Genomic DNA, 23288 nt, shown 5'->3' on the forward strand with positions numbered 1-23288 from the left:
CCATTGGTAAATCTCTCTCCAGCCTATCAGTGTGCCTTTCGGTATGACCCATTGTAATTTCCCCATCAACCAGTTCCTTATCCACTTTTCAGTTCTTATATTAAAACCCATCTTCTCCAGTTTAACTAATAATTTCCCATGTGGAACTCTATCAGATGCCTTCGTGAAATCCAGGTGGATTCTGCATTTCCTTTGTCTAAAAAGTCAGTTATCTCCTCAAAGAAGGAGATCAGGTTGGTCTGGCATGGCCTACCTTTTGTAAAACCATGTTGTATTTTATCCCAATTACCGTTTACATCTGTCGTTAACTGTTTTCTCTTTCAAAATTTGTTCCAAGACCTTGCATACAATTGAGATCAAACTAATGGGCCTATAGTTTCCTGGATCATTTTTTTCCCTTTCTTAAAAATAGGTACTATATTAGCAATTCTCTAATTTCGTAGATGTACATGCCTTAGTGTGGGGAGGTTATGCCTTTCATAGATGTACATGCCTTAGTGTGGGGGAGCACAGGGAGTTACACCAGAATCTCCCCTGTTCTCCGTGCCCATACAGCCAACGAGGAGAGAGAGGAAATATTCTGGACTGAAATGCAGAGGGGATAAGATCTGGACTTTGCACAGAATGAGGCAGAGTTCCTGTGGAAAAATCATATGTGATAGTAAATTTAAAACTGTATCAGGATTCATATGCACAAGGGAGCTGAATTAAGGTTGCATGGACAGCCTTAATTCTGGCATTTCTTAACCTCTGAGTACTTGTCTTTGCAACCTTGGTTCTTTTAACATACACATTTTAACCTAGTCTCACTAGAAGAGTGTATTAGATTTCTGGTTTGTTCAGTACTGAAGGTTTTAAGACTGGCTTTTTTTAATCATTTGTCTCCCTCCCTTAAGGTAGCTTTCACTCCAATCTTCCTGTGGACCACCCAGCTAATACAATTTGTCCTTCTGCCTACCCCATATATTCCCAGTACTGGCTTGTTCCAAGGCAGGTGCATACCTTGTAGCAACAGTTTTATGTGTGAGGTACGTAGAGGAAACACCCACTCCTGAATCTTTTGCTGTGTTTGTGGCATGCAGCCCTGTTGGTGTGTGTGCCACTCTTAGGTGGGCATCTGCTCTATATTCCTATACACATGCTGCTAACAGTTTAACAACTGGCATAGCCGAAAGGTAATTAAATGTTGAGTCTTGAATTTGCTCTAGCCTCTTAGCACTAATTGAATCTCCATAATATGTTTGTTTGTGCTTGATACAATGTGGTAAACCAGCTGCACTTCTTCGTTTTGATCTTTTTAGTTTAGCACTTCCTTCATATGATGCTGCTTCATGATATGTATGTAATGTATGCCTTTTTATCTGTCTATGCCATAAAACTACGCTGTACACTCTCTAAATGCAGCCTCATTTTTAATCACTTCAGAAAAGGCACTTGTAATAAAAAATTGAAAAGGGTTCATCTGGGGTATTTTTCAGAACTCCTGTAATTTTTACTTACTAATTAGTAAGCTCATGGAAGGTTGAACTGCAAAATATTTCTCCTTAAATTTTCCCTCCAATCATGTATGTGCTTTGATTTGTTGTTATGGGGTTGCTTAAGACTGCTGGTTTCCTAGGGCTTTGGGCTTGTTAAAACAAAATTGTGCAGACTTTGCAAACAGAACTACATTAAGGGCTGAATAAAGCCCCTCCCAAGCTAGAGCCACAATAGGAAAGGGGAGGAGGAACAGGGCTGGAGTTCAGGTGCCAGGAGAGGTTATGCCTTTCATAGATGTACATGCCTTAGTGTGGGGAGGTTATGCCTTTCATAGATGTACATGCCTTAGTGTGGGGGAGCACAGGGAGTTATACCTCTTCAACAAATACTATCTCTTGGGCATCTTTGGTTGCTAGTGAAGCCCACAGTACAATCAGGCTCCACTATTGCTCCCCAACTCCATGGAAACTAATTATGGCTGCCTGTGAGGGAGGGGAAAGGTTATGAGCACCCTGTTTCCTATTACACCATCTTGTCGGACTCATTGAAGGTGAGAACCTGGGTGTTGGGTGTCATGCTTCAGTTCATGTAGCAAAGCAGCAGTAGAGTTGGGAAAGTTTTATTTATTATTTGTTTTAGTACTAAACGGCTCCCACTAGGATTGTGGACTTATTGTAAAAGGCACTGTACAAACATACAATGAGTTCTTGTCGTGAAGGGTTTACAGTCTAATTCCAGACAGGACACACAGTGTGTGTGTGTAACAAACAGCTGCCATTGGGTGAAAGAAAATGAGGGCAACAGTAAGTAATAAGATCCACATTGTTACACAGATAGCTACGTGCATAATTCACAAGTCTTTTTTTTTTTTTTTTTTTTTTTTTTAAGATATAAATGAACAGGAGATCTTAATGCATCTCTTTGAAGAACCAAACCTGGTTTGCCTGGATCCCTGCTGTATGTTGGGGGTAACTTTTGAGGCCTTCTCCACTCAGTAACCTCCAAGACCTTATTTACTTGGTTCCCAAGAACTCAGCTCCACTTCAGACTTATCACTGAGGTTTCTTTATTGGCATCCAATCAAACTACACTTGAGTTGATTTGGCTCAAACGTAGGGGGTGGGTTCAGGGCATACTGCACATTCAGAGTTACACAGCAAACCCCTTCCTTTGTATACATTTACACCTTATGTTATATTTACTATACACTGCATCACAAGCTTTCGGATTGGTTTGGTCACACTGTAGGAATCTATGCCTGTACAGCGTGCACTGTCTATGCACAACTTACTCTTTACCTCAATTTATGTTCCAGGCTTGGCTTATCCTGTCCATTGTAAATGGTTCCCTGGCAGTTCCCCCTTATTTTAGCTAGTAGAGACGTTCTGTTTCTAGCCTGCTGATCCACTTACCTCCCTAATTCTGTCTCCCTAGAAATAAGACCTCATGTCAAGCCAGGCCTACATTCTAGCCACTAGACAGCAGCACCCATTAGAAAGGAATTGTGCATTTGTTAGTCACCATAAAATGAAAGAGATATTCCAATTGGGCAGCATGGTAATCTCCCACTGCATTGCACCAGATGTCTCCCAGTGCAAAAAAAACAAATCAGAGTTTGAGAATTTGGTCAGATCCAGAGACTTTACGTTGTGACATAATCTAATCCTATGTAGTTTAATCTAAACTGATATCTGAGGTTGTATTGCAGCACATATTTTAAAAGATGCCACTTCTCCTGAGGAATATAAAAAAAATCACAGCATATAGCATAACAAGGTTGGGGATTAGTTGGGGATTGGTCCTGCTTTGAGCAGGGGGTTGGACTAGATGACCTCCTGAGGTCCCTTCCAACCTTGATATTCTATGATTCTAAGGTATTTCTTATGGTTTGACACCTGGATACAGAGTCCCATTTACAGGTGTTTCGATCACCGCCATGCATTTGTGATGTGTCATTACCTGCAAATGTTGTGCAAAGGCTCTGTTGAGTGAAATGCACTTTTAAAAGCCCATTTGAATGCAATGTAACAAGCCAGTTTTAGTCTAACGTTATTTAAATGATACATATGGTAAACACAACAACCATGAGCACTGTAAAAATTGCACATCTTGTTAATTGTATATAAAATCTATCCCTGAAACACATCCATGTAAAGGCTTCAGTTCCTTTAGAAATCCATCAAAACACTATACCAGTCATATTGATGAAGGTTCCTTCCACAGAAATGGGCGCACACTCCTATCACTAAATGTAACACTAATTGTTACATAGTTTAGAGAACTGCTAGAGTCCAAATTCTCACAACCACCTCTTCACCATTTGTTCCTAATCACAAACCAGCAATATTTTTACAAGCATTAATTTATTTTGCTTTATTTAAAAAAAATACTTGTTACCCCAGATCAAGTTATGCTCTGGAAAATTTTCTTGCAGTTCAAGTCTGAATGTTCAAAACTCTAGCTGCTCAAATGCAAATGCAAAAATGTGTGTGCAATTATCACATCTTATGCAAATCAGATATTTTCAGTGAGCAAATGACCTTGTAGATCTGGAGTGTTAAACATGTGCGCAAGTGATTTATATGGCCCCCCCCCTCTCTTTCACACCTTTTTTAAAAGGAAGGCTGTAGCCCTCATGATTGTGAAGCAAATCTTCCAAATCTGAACTGAGAGTTAACCAACTCAGTGATGTCTGCTGGAATCTGCAGATACCTTTGTGAGCTATTGTTTCAGGCTGTGAACTGCCGCACTCCTCATTCATCTCATTGGACCATCAACTCTAAGCCCCGGTGATGACCCTTTGGTGTTAACATATTCCGGTGAAGCCATTGAAGAGATGGGAATGGGGAGTTGCTGCAAGGAAGGAGATGCAAAGGGATGAGCAGAGGAAGCTCTCAAAGACAGGGGATGAGAGAGACAGACAGAAAAGAGGAAGGGGAAGGGACAGAGGGCAAAAGCAGAAGTGGCCTCACCAAGTGGTGATGAATGCAACAATAAGGGACTGAAATAATTAAAATGTAGTTATGACATAAATGCTGTATTCTCTCCTTCATCTCAGTTCAATCCTTCCATTGACATCAGTGGGAGATCTGCTAGGGATTGAGAGCAGTACAGAGTCCAGAATTTATATCACATGCCTCATAATTAAACATGACACCCATGCTCTGTCTGGTCACTTGCGTGCCTGTTTCTCTCATTGAATGTGATCCATCAAGTCATCCATCCCGTGTGCAAGTCCACAGGCAATTACAGAGTACACATTTTGAAAATCAAGCCATAAATACCATTTGATTGTGCACAGCCACTTGTACCAAGCCTATGCACCACCCTTTGAACAATTTTATTTTCATCTTCATAAAACCCTTTATCAAAATATTATGCCAACAATATGAATATCCATTCCCTTTTCAGATATGACTATGCTATGCAGGGATCAAGTCTTTATATGGATGCCATTTAAAGCCCTCAACGTGTCTTTCCAGGAGATGTCTGCCAGAAGTCTACATCAAAAGTACATGTCAAATTATCTTGCACATATTGTACAGAGAACTGAACCCAACTTGGAACTCGGGTTATTGTGAAAGTTGTTTTTTATTATTTTAATGGGATTTCTTCATCTTATTCTAAGCAAAAAGACAATGACAAACATTTAATTTCTTATAACTATTAAACTGAAAGGTGAATGTAACATGATAAAGTTGCATTTAGAATTTGAGTTTGTAATCCAAAAAACCTCTTTTAAGATTCTCTATTCTACCCAAACACGGTGGGAAAGAATAGGACTGATATGAGACAGCACTGTCATTAAAATCTATCTGAAATTCTCCAATCCTTTTGCTAAAGACCACCTACATCCGTGCCTATCCCTGTTCATTCACTAACTCTAAAAATAAGTGGTTTCAAAATGCTGGCACATATGGTTTAAAATGAGAATAATAAAAAGGTAAAATACTTTAGCACTTACATTCCCAACAAATTATATCAATATGTTTCACTCGAATAGAGATCATGAAAACTGAAGAGGGGCAAAGACCTCTTAAGTCATCCCCCACCAATGCATAACTGATCCCTGCAGTCTTCTCACTAATACTTAGTACATGTATTTTCAGATGGTCTCCCTCCAAGGAGGCTGGTGACATCTTAAAGCTGGAAAGCAAAACTTACATGTAAATCTGGGCTTAGCACAGCAACAGGTAAAAAGTAAAACCATACAATATCTGACTCAGAAATTATAGGAGTACTTGTGGCACCTTAGAGACTAACCAATTTATTTGAGCATAAGCTTTCGTGAGCTACAGCTCACTGCATCGGATGCATACTGTGGAAAATACAGAAGTTGTTTGTTTTTATACACACAAATCATGAAAATATGGGTGTTTATCACTACAAAAGGTTTTCTCTCCCCCCACCCCACTCTCCTGTTGGTAATAGCTTATGTAAAGTGATCACTCTCCTTACAATGAGGGGGTGATAATCAAGCTGGGCCATTTCCAGCACAAATCCAGGTTTTCTCCCCCCCAGCTTGATTATCACACGCATTGTAAGGAGAGTGATCACTTTACATAAGCTATTACCAGCAGGAGAGTGGGGTGGGGGGGAGAGAAAACCTTTTGTAGTGATAAACATCCATTTTTTTTCATGATTTGTATGTATAAAAACATCTTCTGTGTTTTCCACAGTATGCATCCAATGCAGTGAGCTGTAGCTCACGAAAGCTTATGCTCAGATAAATTGGTTAGTCTCTAAGGGTATGTCTACACTACGAAATCAGGTCAAATTTATAGAAGTCGTTTTTTTAGAAATCGGTTTTATATATTCGAGTGTGTGTGTCCCCACAGAAAATGCTCTAAGTGCATTAACTCGGCAGAGTGCTTCCACAGTACCGAGGCTAGTGTTGACTTCCGGAGCGTTGCACTGTGGGTAGCTATCCCACAGTTCCCGCAGTCTCCGCTGCCCATTGGAATTCTGGGTTGAGATCCCAATGCCTGATAGGGCTAAAACATTGTCGCAGGTGGTTCTGGGTACATATCGTCAAGCCCCCGTTCCCTCCCTCCCTCCATGAAAGCAAGGGCAGACAATCGTTTCGTGCCTTTTTTCCTGAGTTACCTGTGCAGACGCCATACCACGGCAAGCATTGAGCCTGCTCAGGTAACCGTCACAGTATGTCTCCTGGGTGCTGGCAGACACGAGCGAGAAACTGCTGAATTGGAATTCATTTGCAAATTGGATTCCATTAATTTAGGCTTAAATAGAGACTGGGAGTGGCTAAGTCACTATGCAAGGTAGCCTATTTCCCCTTGTTTTTTCTAACCCCCCCCCCCCCGATGTTCTGGTTAAACTTGGATTTATGCTGGAAATGGCCCACCTTGATTATCATACACATTGTAAGGAGCGTGGTCAGTTTGGATAAGCTATTACCAGCAGGAGAGTGAGTTTGTGTGTGTGGTTTTTGGAAAAGGGGGGGGAGGGGAGAAAACCTGGATTTGTGCTGGAAATGGCCCACCTTGATTATCATACACATTGTAAGGAGAGTGATCACTTTAGATAAGCTATTACCAGCAGGAGAGTGGGGTGGGAGGAGGTATTGTTTCATGGTCTCTGTGTATATAGTGTCTTCTGCAGTTTTCACAGTATGCATCCGATGAAGTGAGCTGTAGCTCACGAAAGCTTATGTTCAAATAAATTGGTTAGTCTCTAAGGTGCCAAGAGTACTCCTTTTCTTTTTGCGAATACAGACTAACACGGCTGTTACTCTGAAACCTACGCAGTAGCAGCAACCCATTGCCTTCTGGCAGCAGACTGTGCAATATGACCGGTAGCCGTCATCGTCATGTCCGAGATGCTCCTGGCCACATCGGCCGGGAGCGCCTGGACAGACATGGGCGCAGGGACTAAGTTTGGAGTGACTTGACCAGGTCATTCTCTTTAGTCCTGCAGTCAATCCTATTGAACCGGCTTATGGTAAGCAAGCAGGCGATACGGATTGCTAGCAGTCGTACTGTACCATCTTCTGCCGGGCAGGCAAGAGATGAGGATGGCATGCAGTCCTTCTGCACCGTCTGCTGCCAGCCAAAGATGTAAAAGATAGATGGAGTGGATCAAAACAAGAAATAGACCAGATTTGTTTTGTACTCATTTGCTTCCCCCCCTCCCCTGTCTAGGGGACTCATTCCTCTAGGTCACACTGCAGTCACTCACAGAGAAGGTGCAGCAAGGTAAATCTAGCCATGCATCAATCAGAGGCCAGACTAACCTTATTGTTCCAATAAGAACAATAACTTAGGTGCACCATTTCTTATTGGAACCCTCCGTGAAGTCTGCCTGAAATACTCCTTGATGTAAAGCCACCCCCTTTGTTGATTTTTAGCTCCCTGAAGCCAACCCTGTAAGCCGTGTCGTCAGTCGCCCCTCCCTCCGTCAGAGCAACGGCAGACAATCGTTCTGCGCTTTTTTTCTGTGCGGACGCCATACCAAGACAAGCATGGAAGCCGCTCAGCTCACTTTGGCAATTAGGAGCCCATTAAACACCACACGCATTATCCTGCAGTATATGCAGCACCAGAACCTGGCAGAGCGATACTGGGCGAGGAGGCGACATCAGCACAGTCACGTGAGTGATCAGGACATGGACACAGATTTCTCTGAAAGCCTGGGCCCTGCCAATGCATGCATCATGGTGCTAATGGGGCAGGTTCATGCTGTGGAACGCCGTTTTCTGGGCTCGGGACACAAGCACAGACTGGTGGGACTGCATAGTGTTGCAGGTCTGGGACGATTCCCAGTGGCTGCGAAACTTTCGCATGCGTAGGGACACTTTCATGGAACTTTGTGACTTGCTTTCCCCTGCCCTGAAGCACATGAATACCAAGATGAGAGCAGCCGTCACAGTTGAGAAGCGAGTGGCGATAGCCCTGTGGAAGCTTGCAACGCCAGACAGCTACCGGTCAGTTGGGAATCAATTTGGAGTGGGCAAATCTACTGTGGGGGCTGCTGTGATGCAAGTAGCCCACGCAATCAAAGATCTGCTGATATCAAGGGTAGTGACCCTGGGAAATGTGCAGGTCATAGGGGATGGCTTTGCAGCAATGGGATTCCCTAACTGTGGTGGGGCCATAGACGGAACCCATATCCCTATCTTGGCACCGGAGCACCAAGCCGGCGAGTACATAAACCGCAAGGGGTACTTTTCAATAGTGCTGCAAGCTCTGGTGGATCACGAGGGACGTTTCACCAATATAAACGTAGGATGGCCGGGAAAGGTACATGCCGCTCGCATCTTCAGGAACTCTGGTCTGTTTCAAAAGCTGCAGGAAGGGACTTTATTCCCAGACCAGAAAATAACTGTTGGGGACGTTGAAATGCCTATATGTATCCTTGGGGACACAGCCTACCCCTTAATGCCATGGCTCATGAAGCCGTACACAGGCAGCCTGGACAGTAGTCAGGAGCTGTTCAACTACAGGCTGAGCAAGTGCAGAATGGTGGTAGAATGTGCATTTGGACGTTTAAAGGCGCGCTGGCGCAGTTTACTGACTCGCTTAGACCTCAGCGAAACCAATATTCCCACTGTTATTACTGCTTGCTATGTGCTCCACAATATCTGTGAGAGTAAGGGGTGTTACGAATTACACCTGGTAGGACACGCACACAAATGCTACGAATTACACCTGGTAGGACACGCACACAAACGCTGCGAATTACACCTGGTAGGACGCGCACAGTTCGAATCTAGGCTGAGGCACATAAACAAAGTCCACAACTGCAGAGTTCCCAAAAGACACTAAGTTTATTACACTTGAGCGTGGTGCCCCCCTGCTAGCCAGGGGGGAACCCTGAATACAGATTATATAAAGGTTATATACTTTTTAGCAAAGCATGTTGCCCTCGTGCATCGGAAACCTTAGCCAATAAACAAACCCTTATCTTATCTACCACCTATCCCTGCTTGGTGCATTCCTTGTGCTATACCAGTATGCTAATTACACAGCATGGTCCTAAAGCCATGCATCAGTAACTTTTATTATCAGGATGGGAGGCCTCACATCAAGGCCAAGAGACAGGGAGTTAGAGACTGACAAAAACCAGATACTGGGAGTCAAGGCAGACTGGAGACAAGGAGGAGGATTTTCACAGGGATTCAGTATCTAAGGATCACTCCTCCTGGTGTATGATGTGCTGGCATTTAAACAATGGTGGGCCCCAAACCAAAATGGAGTTACATTTGCTAACTTTTCCTTAACAGTCCTCCCTTTCTTTTTGTATGTCAGTAAGCTATATTGGGGCTGAGTAACCGCGCTGCAGGGTTAGCAACTGCCGACAGCACATACTGCAGCATTGTAGGCATACAAAAAATAATGCAAAAACAATAACAGTCAAAAAAAGTAAATACAAAATACGCTGTCCCCAAGTCCCCACATCCGGTAGCCATGAGGTGAGCCAGTCCCAGACCTCCTGGAACCTGGCGCTGGTAGTGTCGAGGCTGATGTGGTGAAATAGGGCTGCCTGTTGCTTGAGGATGTGGATGTCAGTTTCCACCCTATGGTGCTGATTTACAAATACACAACAGCTTGAGTTGACCAGAGCACAAACCCCGCCCTGATTTGCAAGGAGATAATCCAGGGCTAGGCGGTTTTGCATTGTAGTTTGGGATAGCTGGGTGACTTCAATTTGAAGGGCAGATAGAGCATCTGCAGTAGCATTTGCCATTAGTTCCAAAGCAGTTGAAATGTTAACTATAGCTTTTTCCAGCTCGCTTACTCCCAACCATGGCAGAAACCAACGCACAAAGGAGTGAAAGCCTTTGGGCCATTGAGAAAGGGGGTTTAAAGGAATACTTCGTCGGTCCCTCCATACTAGATTGCGGATCTCTCCCTGGGTCAGGTTCTGGTGTACTGTCACGGCGGGTACTATAGCCCCTAAGGTACATGTACCACACCATCCTGCTGGAAGAACCTTATAGGCTGTGTGATTGCATAACCAATACCAGCCAGACCCCTCGGGGACTGGCCACGGGGTTCTGGAGTAGGTAGAGGGGCCTCCTGCACCAGAGCTGATTTGGGTGGTGTCCTTGCACCCCACAAAATTCCCTACAAAAACTGTATTTTCTATGCCTTTACGTCGTGACACACACAAAGCATAATTACCCTGGGCCACCATATCAATAGACCATATTTGGATTGTAACATTCCAGTTAAATGTAGTGTTTGCCCATAGCTTAGTTTGGAGTGTTCGATTAAGGGGGATAGGTACCCCTATCAACGGGACCTCCTGACCTAAATATGTGGGGGTATGAATACAAATCCAACACTGCGTTCGATTTACACCCTGTTTGATAGCGCGGATTAAATTCAAGAAGCTATTGCCCTCCCATCCTTGTATTGGACTTGGGAATAGGGAGAGGACCCCCCAGGCAAACCATACCAATGTCGATATCCTCTCCTGTACCATACAAAAAACACTATACCCAATGTAAGTCCAATAAACAGGAACACAAAAAGTCCTGGTGTGCTGTGAAGGTCCCAGTAGCTGGAAAGCTTAGTCCATGGGTTGGTCGTGGTGTTCATTCGTGAAGTGGCTCGTCCAATGGCTTGTCAGGGTCAGGTGGGGGTCCCAGCGCCAACTTAACATAGCTATGATGGATCCAGGAACCTTTACCTGCAAAGGAGTGGTGGCAGATGGTGGGAGTAATGTTCGTGGCTGTAAGGCGTTTTTGGTATTTATACTTGCCTAGAAGCACAGGTTCTAGCCTCTGGAATAAACCCACCCCACCACTTCACTTCACATTCCCAAGAATACATACCGCAACTTTCTCCCTGCCAATGTACAATGCTCCGTCTTTGCCATCAAGGCCAATTCTCAGTGTCTTTTGCAGTCAGGAATCCTTGGATTTTGGTGGTTTTAGCAGAGCAGGCGTTTCTTCTTTTTTCTTGGAACAGTCATGGTTTTGCATTATACAGGGGAGAGGTTACTAGCACGTCACCCTGTACTGCTTTGGTTTCTTTAGCAAATACTGAATGCAGGTTAGCTTTGTCAGTGGACAAGGGAGAGGTTACTAGCACTTCACCTTGTTTTTTTTTTTTTTTTTTTTCCTGCTGTCCAAAAGGAGGAAAGAAAAAAAACCCAGAAGGAGGGACAGGCTGATCAGTAGTCGAAGTGAAGTCATCTCGAGGTGGAGGGGTCTTTTTGCAGTAAGAAGCATGGGTCCAGGCAGTCAGTCCTTGGCACTTCACAGCAGTGTTGGTAGTTAGCAGCACTTAATAAGGGCCTTTTCAGCATGGGGCCAGAGTAGTCTTTTGTTGATGGACCTTTATGTAGACCCAGTCACCTGGTTTTAACAAATGGCAGGTTTGCTCAGGATTCTTGAAGCAGGACTTTTTACCTGTAAATACAGAGACCTAACACATTTCATTAATGTCTGGCAGTGTGTTGCAGATCTCACAGCTGCTTGGGCACATTCAAGCCCCCCTCTTTCTTGGCTGTTAGCCAAATCCTAGCTGTGAGTAGTGTCCTTGGGCAGGCCAGTGTCTTATTTTTGGACCGAGCCTGCCAGCTACAGCGTTGAATTAGCTTGTTTTTTGTTTTATTTATTTTATTTTTTTTGGCTTTTATTAACCTGCAAAGGAAACTTTCACTTTTTACTCATACACCTTTGTTTAAAAAGGAACACATGTACATTGCCCATTATACAGCACTTTAGTCTTATTGTTTAATGTATGCCACATACACCCTTCTAGGAAAATGACTTTATTACAGAGCTTTGGAGCAACAAGCCAGGACAAGCACACCCACTTTTGAGGAGTCCACTTGGTACAACCTCTGGTGTCCAATAGCTTTCCTCCCTTCCCAGCCCTCTGGCTAGAAATGTGAGGTAGCCAGAAGGATCTCATGTATAATATGGGGAGTGGGTTAACCTTTCATGTCCTTGCTTCCAAAGACTGTTGGTGTGCAAATTTTAACAACATTTTTTTTAATTAAAAGATCTGGCCAATGAAATTTTTTTTTTTTTACTTAAGCAAATGTATTAAACTTTAGCATATCACATTTTTTTGATATTATTCAAACACTTTGTATTCCAAGTTGAATAAAACAAGTATCTGCATTTTGATTTACCCTTTTAATTTAGTTTTAAACTAAACTGTTTTATGAAAAATTAAACAGAGCAATTCTGGCCACAAGACAAACACTACAAGACAGGACATAGAACACAGAACAGAATTCCTATTGTGCCAGTAAATTCATGAGATGTTGAATTGCTTTTCAGCTGGCATTAGTTTTCTCTGATTTTCTGAAAGACAAAAAACACAGATCTACCCCTTTTGGGCAGTCAGTCATTGCTTAAAATATTTCCTTTTTATACAAATACCTTTAATTGCAGGCAAAACAGAGGAATTACCCATATTTTCTTGTATTTGTTTTATAGGCAGCCCAGGTTTTAGTGGCCTCTACCTTATCAGTTAGGTAATTTACATTAAAACAAATGCTTTCCGGCTTGCTTTTGGATCCACAGGTTAAAGATTCTTACTTTAAAAAGGGCACAATAAACTTTACCAGACTTTTGATTGCCTTTTACTTTTAACTCCTGCTGTCAAACACACAGCGACCTGAAAAGGAAGACACCACCTATTGTAGCCCCTTGGAGCCTAATAAGATATTAAGTAGCACTGTATAATTGCATTTCTTTGGAAAAGGGCCCATTTTTTTCCAAAATGGCTGCAAAGAAACAAAGAATTTTTTTTTTAGTATTTCACAAAGTTCAACTGCTTAATTCTTTCCAACAACTAAAGAGTTAATTTCTTACTTTCTTTTTTTAAATTACTTGCTTATTTTTCAAAACAACACCCAATTAACTTAGATTTTACCATTCCAAGTATTATTCCGAGATTTACGTTTTCCATTCCTGTAATTATTTACTCTTTTTTTTTTTTTTTTTACTATGACCTTTAAGTTTTCAACCTGTTTTTCAATTTCTCTATCTGTTGCCTGCCTGCTTGGGCCCGATCCTGGTTTGTTTTTTTTTAACTGTCCCTTCCATGAGCACCAGCTTTGTTTCACTACTAAATTAACAAGGAGGGTGGGCTTCTTAACTAGCCCCAGCTTTCCTGGTCTTTTTTTTTAAATATTTTTACTTACAAAGGCTACCCAAGTCCTCCCCCCATGAGGCTTGTCACTTGGACAGAAAGCACGGCTAATTGGCAAGCAAGGAGGTGACGGTCATAAGTCAAAAGAAAAGGAGGACTTGTGGCACCTTAGAGACTAACCAATTTATTAGAGCATAAGCTTTCGTGAGCTACAGCTCACTTCCTCAGATGCATATCGTGGAGACTGCAGAAAGCCGAGGGTAAGCCGGAGGAGGGGCAGAAGCAGGCATAGCACATATCGGGGCTGGAGACCCCTGAGATGAATAAGAAAAGGAGGAGGAAAGAGGACGTCCTTTCGCATGCGCATAAGCTCAGTTTTCCCATACATACTAATAATCCATCTGGACTGGAGCTTTGTTTTTTAGCCTTTTTTTAAGCGCTGTTATTTTTTTTTCAGCAAAGGAACCATCCGGTGGCCAGTCAAAAGGTGTTTGAGTTGTTAGTACTGGCCACTCAACCTTGCACAAGATTACAGCTTTTTTTTTTTTTTAACCTAACCCTTGGGTACCAGAAATATTCCCCCAATTCTCGAGAATTTCAGCCAAAGGGGTCCCCTTACTTACACTCTGCCCAGAACCCATAATGGGCTACTAAAAGGACATCAAATGTGCCACCTTATTGCCTAAGCAACGGCTCACACCCCCCCTCCTCGGAGTTCTTAAAGGTGAACTCACCCTGTGCCAGCTGGAGCTGTCCGAGAGGAGGAGTGTAGTCTCGCTTGTTGGGGAGAGCCTAGAGTCCCATCTGGGTAGCCAAAACTGTTACGAATTACACCTGGTAGGACACGCACACAACTGCTGCGAATTACACCTGGTAGGACACGCACACAACTGCTGCGAATTACACCTGATAGGTCATGCACAGTTCGAATCTAGGCTGAGGCACATAAACAAAGTCCACAACTACAGAGTTCCCAAAAGACACTAAGTTTATTACACTCGAGCGTGGTGCCCCCCTGCTAGCCGGGGGGGGACCCTGAATACAGATTATACAAAGGTTATATACTTTTTAGCAAAGCATGTTGCCCTCGTGTATCGGAAACCTTAGCCAATAAACAAACCCTTGTCTTATCTACCACCTATCCCTGCTTGGTGCATTCCTCGTACTATACCAGCATGTTAATTACACAGCATGGTCCTAAAGCCATGCATCAGTAACTTTTATTATCAGGATGGGAGGCCTCACATCAAGGCCAAGAGACAGGGAGTTAGAGACTGACAAAAACCAGATACTGGGAGTCAAGGCAGGCTGGAGACAAGGAGGAGGATTTTCACAGGGATTCAGTATCTAAGGATCACTCCTCCTGGTGTATGATGTGCTGGCATTTAAACAATGGTGGGCCCCAAACCAAAATAGTCACATGTGCTAACTTTTCTTTAACAGGGGGAGACGTTTATGGCAGGGTGGGAGGTTGAGGCAAATCGCCTGGCTGCTCGTTACGTGCAGCCAGACACCAGGGCAGTTAGAAGAGCACAGGAGGGTGCGGTATGCATCAGAGAAGCTTTGAAAACCAGTTTCATGACTGGCCAGGCTACGCTGTGAAAGTTCTTTGTTTCTCCTTGATGAAACCCCCCGCCCCTTGGTTCACTCTACTTCCCTGCAAGCTAACCACCCTCCCCTTCTCTCTTTAATCATTGCTTGCAGAGGCAATAAAGTCATTGTTGCTTCACATTCATGCATTCTTTATTCATTCATCACACAAATAGGGGGATGACTACCAAGGTAGCCCAGGAGGGGTGGTGGAGGAGGGAAGGAAAATGCCACACAGCACTTTAAAAGTTTACAACTTTAAAATTTATTGAATGCCAGCCTTCTTTTTTTTTTTTGGGCAATCCTCTGTGGCGGAGTGGCTGGTTGGCCGGTGGCCCCCCCACCGCGTTCTTGGGTGTCTGGGTGTGGAGGCTATGGAACTTGGGGAGGAGCGCAGTTGGTTACACAGGGGCTGCAGTGGCAGTCTGTGCTCCAGCTGCCTTTGCTGCAGCTCAACCGTACACTGGAGCATACTGGTTTGGTCCTCCAGCAGCCTCAGCATTGAATCCTGCCTCCTCTCATCACGCTGCCGCCACATTTGAGCTTCAGCCCGCCACTTACTCTCTTCAGCCCGCCACCTCTCCTCCCGGTCATTTTGTGCTTTCCTGCACTCTGACATTATTTGCCTCCACGCATTCGTCTGTGCTCTGTCAGTACAGGAGGACAGCATGAGCTCAGAGAACATTTCATCACGAGTGTGGTTTTTTTTTCTTTCTAATCTTCACTAGCCTCTGGGAAGGAGAAGATCCTGTGATCATTGAAACACATGCCACTGGTGGAGAAAAAAAAGGGACAGCGGTATTTAAAAAGACACATTTTATAAAACAGTGGCTACACTCTTTCAGGGTAAACCTTGCTGTTAACATTACATACATAGCACATGTGCTTTCGTTACAAGGTCGCATTTTGCCTCCCCCCACCGTGTGGCTACCCCCTCAACCCTCCCCCCTCCCCATGGCTAACAGCGGGGAACATTTCTGTTCAGCCACAGGTAAACAGCCCAGCAGGAACGGGCTCCTCTGAGTGTCCCCTGAAGAAAAGCACCCAATTTCAACCAGGTGATCATGAATGATATCTCACTCTCCTGAGGATAACACAGAGAGATAAAGAACGGATGTTGTTTGAATGCCAGCAAACATACACTGCAATGCTTTGTTGTACAATGATTCCCGAGTACGTGTTACTGGCCTGGAGTGGTAAAGTGTCCTACCATGGAGGGCGCAATAAGGCTGCCCTCCCCAGAAACCTTTTGCAAAGGCTTTGGGAGTACATCCAGGAGAGCCGCGAATGCCAGGGCAAAGTAATCCTTTCACATGCTTGCTTTTAAACCATGTATAGTATTTTAAAAGGTACACTCACCGGAGGTCCCTTCTCCACCTGCCGGGTCCAGGAAGCAGCCTTGGGTGGGTTCGGGGGGTACTGGCTCCAGGTCCAGGGTGAGAAACAGTTCCTGGCTGTCGGGAAAACCAGTTTCTCCGCTTGCTTGCTGTGAGCTATCTACAACCTCATCATCATCATCATCTTCTTCGTCCCCAAAACCTGCTTCCGTGTTGCCTCCATCTCCATTGAAGGAGTCAAACAACACGGCTGGGGTAGTGGTGGCTGAACCCCCTAAAATGGCATGCAGCTTATCATAGAAGCGGCATGTTTGGGGCTCTGACCCGGAGCGCCCGTTCGCCTCTCTGGTTTTCTGGTAGGCTTGCCTCAGCTCCTTAAGTTTCACACTGCACTGCTTCGGGTCCCTGTTATGGCCTCTGTCCTTCATGCCCTGGGAGATTTTGACAAAGTTTTTGGCATTTCGAAAACTTGAACAGAGTTCTGATAGCACAGATTCCTCTCCCCAAACAGCGATCAGATCCCGTACCTCCCGTTCGGTCCATGCTGGAGCTCTTTTGCAATTCTGGGACTCCATCAAGGTCACCTCTGCTGATGAGCTCTGGATGGTCACCTGCAGCTTGCCACGCTGGCTAAACAGGAAATGAGATTAAAAAGTTCGCGGTTCTTTTCCTGTCTACCTGGCCAGTGCATCTGAGTTGACAGTGCTGTCCAGAGCGGTCACAATGGAGCACTCTGGGATAGCTCCCGGAGGCCAATACCGTCGAATTGTGTCCACAGTACCCCAAATTCGACCTGGCAAGGCCAATTTAAGTGCTAATCCACTTGTCAGGGGTGGAGTATGGAAATCGATTTTAAGAGCCCTTTAAGTCAAAATAAAGGGCTTCATTGTGTGGACGGGTGCAGGTTTACATCGATTTAATGCTGCTAAATTCGACCTAATGTCCTAGTGTAGACCAGGGCTAAGGTGCCACAAGTACTCCTTTTCTTTTTGCGAATACAGACTACACGGCTGTTACTCTGAAATCAGAAATTATAGTTGGTATGTCCCTCAAGAAGCCCTACATTGAGGCCTCATTATGAGAAGATGGCAACTACAGTAAGAAAAGAAAACAGCTAAGATCCTGATTCTTTCCCTGACTGAAGAAACTGAGAATTTTTCCATTTACTTCAGTGGCAGCAGAGTCTGGCCCTAATTTCTAGAAGAGCTTGATGCTGACTTCATTATAAGGATTTTATGTGACCATGTATCATATATACAGGTCTTACAAATCCTTCTGTGTAGCCCTGATATTGAGGTAGACTGTCTATTTAAAAAAAAAAAAAAGAGAGAGAGAGAGAGAAAGAGTACCAGGTTACCAGCCCACTAAAGGGCTTTCCTCATCTATATGATGAAAAACTGAAACCTGGATAATCCATTTTTATTTTGATACCAATTATGGAATGTATTCTTTATTATTGGTTTACCTGAATGTGATGGAATGCTTTTCCAGAGCTTATCTGTGTTTCATTTCTTCTCTTTATCAGCATGAAGTATTTAAACTGAGATCTTTTAACTTTGGACACTAGCCCTATGTCAGAGAGAGAGAGTAATTAGTCTTCTCCATAGGAAGGAGGCTTTTTGTTCTTCTTTGTAAGAACCATGCCTTTTAACAAAGTAACTGAATGGGGCTTTGTTAAATTGTAAACAGTCAGATGTGTAATCAACTATTCAAAGTCACAAAGCCTGTGTGAAATAAATACAGATGACATCTGTTTTTCCAATGCGTTTGCTGTGGGTCTGGATGGGAGAAATCAGACTGGTTCAGCACACCAACACGATTTATTGTATAATATTTTAACTTTTGTAATGAGTTTGTGGCTTCCTGAGAACAAGGACTGTACAAACGAAGTCCATCTAAGAAAGACATAAACAGCCAGATTTTCAAAGGGGCCTCAGTATAGCTTCAGTTTCAGCATGTGCAGTCTTTTATGCTCCTTTTTTTTCTGCGTTCCGTTTACCCTCTATATGCCCATGAAAATGGGTTTGGCACAAGTGATGGTACGCTGAAAATTGAGGTACAAACAACCGTATATGCAAAATCTAGTATGTATGAACAGAGATTACAGTTTTTAAACCATCCCTTACAAATTCCATATAAACAGTAGAGAGAGATGACAATAGAATAAATTCAAAGCAAGTACTGAAAATGTACACAACTGTCACTTTTATTAATAATGTTATTGTTATTTAATATTTTATTTCATTTTAAGCATCAACAATATGCTTAGTGGTATAAAAGAAACACAGGCAATCCCTGCCCTTTAGTGAACTGAATGGGCCCATGCTTGTAGATCTCAGACAGAATCAGTACCTGAAAGTAGAGGTAATGATCCCAGCATCCTGGCCAAATTCCAGCATGGGCAATTATTCCCCTAAATTCTTCCTGGCTTCCAATGTATTTAGGGTGTTGTCACTTGCTGTGCATGTGAATGATGCTGTGCATGTGAATGTGCACTTGTGAATGATGGGTTGCTTTTTAGGTGTGAATGATGAGATTCCAGTGTTTCCTGCAGTCTGGGTTACAACAATCCTACTAATGGGTCTTTGTAGGCGACTGGTTCCTGCACTCACATCTATGCTGTGTGGACCCAATTGCAGGACTGGGGTCTACATTGCTTTAGATACCACAAGATCCTGTGGGATGAAAGAATTTGTAAATATAACTCATTCTGATTTCCTGTGATTTCAGACTCTCTCCAGCATTTTAATATGTTATGGGCTTGGGTTAAATTTTATACTTTAAATTTAAAATGGCTTTGTAATAGCGTGTGTGCCTGTACATATATATCCATGTATTATAGGTAGTCCTGGCAGCAATGCTTATATTAAGATTGCCTAACACTGTCCGCTATAAAACACTGTTTTCCATTCATTGTGACTGTCCCCTACTTGAAGAGTTCAGGCTCAAATTTTCTATGCTGGGTGTCTGCCTTGGTTTGCAAGTTTTAGCTAAAATGGTTCAGCCATTGTGGAGAAGGAAGTTAAGGGAAAAGTACATTGTTTTGCCAACGTTAGTGCTTACATCCATTTCACTGAGAATTTTCTTCCCCTCTAGGCACTGCGTGCAGGAACTTGAAACTCTGCACAGGGGCTTCCCTTGTGTCAGAGATGTACCTTTCAACATTTCCAAGAAAATCCACACAAATCTGGCCAAATTATAAGCCCCTGAGGGGCGGGAGGAAGGAAATCACAGTTCATACATGTTTTGTAGAGGCTTGCACTGAATGAGGTACAGAACCCCCTGGAAACATTAGTGTGCTATCCTGTAGTTAAATAGTGTATCACAATGCATACACACCAGGGAGCTAAATTAAGGTTGCATGGGCATTTCCTAAATTTTGAGTGACTGACATTTCAACCTTAATGTTCTTCTAACATAGAGTTTTGTGTGTAATATCTATTTAGATCAGCTCATTCCAGTAACGATTTTTGTTCTTGCATTCCTAAACTTCAAAGAAACCTATTTTTTAAAAAATCCAAACAATAAAATAAAATAAATCTTTTTTTCAAGATTGAGCCCTTGCATGCCAAGTTTCAGCCTGGAGCAAATTTTTTATGACCAAATTATGAACTGTAGAATAGTTTGTGTCAGCACTTCCAACTCCAGCAGAGCAAATGCACCACTATAACAAAAAGAGAACATATACCAATGTCTTGAGTCATAGACTGACCCATAACTTGTGAGAGACAAAGCATTAAGGGAATTATAAAATTTCAGTCTTGTAATTTTCTGTATCTCATATTATACAATCATATATTCCTGTAATATATTGGATTTGACTTTCTAGTTGTGCTTTCAAAAATCATATATAAAAAGCCAGCTGAGCCTAATTTCATTGGTCTGAGGATTGTTGATCATTTTTCTTTTTGTACTCATTGGGTTTCTTAGGCGCCTTGTCACTTGTGGGCTTTCAGAATTGTATTTTTTCCTTTGTACAGTCATAAATTTTCCTATTTGAGTGTCAGCCATATAAGAAAAACATTTCAAATTATGTAGCAGCTTGAATATTGAACCTGGAGTTTTGAAAGTTTTCCTAGTTGGTTTCATACCTTGGGTGAGTGGAGTGGGCAATGGAGATTATCAGGAAACATATGCTAATCACTAGCAAATAGTATTTTTTCTAAATGTCTGTTTCTCCATTTGAGGTTGGAGAATAAAAAGAAAAACTACAGGTGCCATTTTTGTGTTTCTTCTCCTCGCGGAGGATTTCATTTCAGTGGTAAATAAAGTGAACCCCATGTGTAGTCTGAGTATCAGTGAATAGGTCTGATTCTCCAAGGTCCAGAGAGCTCTCAATTCCCACTGAGTGCTCAGTACTGTGAAGGATCTGTCCAAAGTATGCAAAGAACGTTGGCAGCCTTTTGAGGTGGAAGATGTTATAAATGTAAGCTAACTATGCTCCCTAGTCTACTAAGAACTGACAGGGAGAGTCAAGGAGAGGTCTCAATTGATAGAGCACCCATCATTGTGGTGCCTCAGCTCTTTTCATATGAAATAAACACATAAGTATCTGACGCTCTCAGCCTTGCCACTCGGAACAAGCTTAGTGATGATTGGGGTTTATTTTTTGCAGGTATAGGGATACTGCTGTGATTAGGTGGATTGTTATGGGAAAGCTAAATCAAAGAGTAGGATCTCTAGGAAGATGGTTAGGTAGGGGAGAGGGTTCTCCTTCCAGTCAGGTATTTAGCTGAAACGAGATTCATACTCTATACCTTTTGCTTTGGACTTTGGTTGAGGGATGCCATATTGCATTTGTGTTCAGGACATTCTTTATGTATTTCATACAGCCTGCTATATGCAGATGTTTGGACATGCAAAATCCTTTCCTTTCCAAGATGGTCTGAAAGGCAACCTGAAGGGGGAAAAATCTAAATTCAAAGCTACTGAAAAAAGCTTCCATTCCACAGCTATCATGTCATCATAAGATATTTTGGATAAGAACTTTAAAACATAAGGCCCTTTATTCTGAATTGCTATTAATGGTCCAGTTTTTCTAAGAGTTTGCCCCAGTACCCTGTGACTGATGAGTAGCATGTTGTATTTCACTTGTTCACTTGGTTGGTGGCCTCTACCGTAGAGGTGACTGCGGTTCTCTGATGTGTGGGAATCACTTATGAAGCACTGTGGCAAGAAAGGCATTATCCAGATATAAAGCAGAATATTATGTGTCATGACTACACTGTTCTCAGCATGAAGCACATTTTAAAACTGAAGGAAACATCTTTTTTCCCCCCTTTTTTCCATTTTAATCAAAAGAATTGTGTGCTAACAAACTAGACTTGACTGTATCCTGAATGGCCCCTTTGATATTGCCGTCTGGCACCTAACAATGGTTTTATGGCAGTTACAGAACAGCTTAATCTGTGGGTGTTTTTTTTAACAAAAATGTTTTATTTTGTCCTGCAATAAAATCTCTAACAAACAAGCTTATACAAATAAAGAAGAAGGGCAGAGATACATATTGTGAGTTCTAGTAGGGAAAGGGATTTTTTTCCCTGTGTGAGCTATCAAATACTCTGGGTTAAAAAATAAACAGAACAACATAGACAAATTGTGAATAATATTCTGATGATATTAAAAGTCATGTTGTCCCCCAGGATCAATGCTTTATTGGCTGAGACAATAAGGTGATGGGAATTCTGTAAAAGTTAGAGATTTCCCCACTCCCCCGAATCTGCAGAGTTTCTATGGACAGTTTTAATTTTTATTTTACTTTCCTCTACTCTTAAAATTTAATGTCAGAGATCATAAGACAAGAAACAAGTAGGGTCACTCAGCAATATTTATTGGCTAATTAAATTGAACTACTCCTACTGGACTGAAAAACCTATCAAATTCCACAAGCTAACCCACACAAGTACAGCACTGTGTAGTGGCAGACTCTCTCTTTTCTTCTGTCTGTCAGGCTTCCCTGTAGTTCTTATTGACAGTGACTTTAATACTTGCAGCTGTATCCTAATGCTGTGCCCTTTCAAGTGAATAGAGCACCAGAATATGGTAAATAAGCATGTTAATGGAACCTGCAGACAGTGTGGTGCACTAGCGGATCAGCTCAGGGGACCTAACTTCTCCTCTTGACTCTGGCAGTAACTCATTGAGTGATGTTGGGAAATTCGTGTCATCTCTTTGTGCCTCAGTTTCCTTATCTGTAAAGTGGGGGACAATGGTACTTCTCTACCTTTGTAAAGCATATTGAGATCTATGGATGTAAACGGAGCATAAATTCATTTAGTATAATAATAGGTCTCTGGTATCACGAACAGCAGTGCCAGTCTGCTGTTAAACCGAGATATTACCCTCTCTCTCTCTCTCTCTCTCTCTCTGAATATTTGGGCTCTGTGTGGGTGGAGTGCAGCGAAGTCTTAGTGGGGAAGTCCCGCACTCTGGATTATTCACATGTATAAATTTATATGCGTGCATAAGCATTTGCAGGATTGGGCCCTAGATCATTCTGGAGGTTACAGCAAATTCTGCTAGGTGTGTCATTGCTCAGTGTGTGGATTCCCCACCACCTCAGATTTCTATTATCTCAATTTATAGCTCTGTTATTTGTTTTTTGTTCTCCCTCCATGTGTGGGTATGCTGAGTGGGAGTTCTTGTGCAACCCGAATGGTGTTGGATCATATTAAAGAAGTTCTGTATTAAAATCACAAATGAGTTTGATTCCCCAGAGTTTAAATTCCAGGGTATTACTAATTAAGAGGTCTCTTGGTTTTTGGTGCTGTTTCTCTCCCTCTATGTGTGAAACTTGCAAGCTGCT

At 42.7% G+C, this 23288-nt stretch overlaps 1 long non-coding RNA gene across 1 annotated transcript; it reads right to left on the reverse strand.

Moving 5' to 3' along the window:
- Window positions 1-9246: 9246 nt before the first annotated feature.
- LOC311529225 lies at window positions 9247-14964 on the reverse strand. The gene is made up of 2 exons (XR_014713800.1): window positions 14291-14964; window positions 9247-11857 (listed from the first exon to the last, which is right to left on the reverse strand). It is a non-coding gene; the product is annotated as an uncharacterized lncRNA (long non-coding RNA).
- Window positions 14965-23288: the final 8324 nt, after the last annotated feature.

This window comes from Lepidochelys olivacea (genome assembly GCF_965140295.1).
Source record: "Lepidochelys olivacea isolate rLepOli2 genome assembly, chromosome: 12".
Lineage (NCBI taxonomy): Eukaryota > Metazoa > Chordata > Testudines > Cheloniidae > Lepidochelys > Lepidochelys olivacea.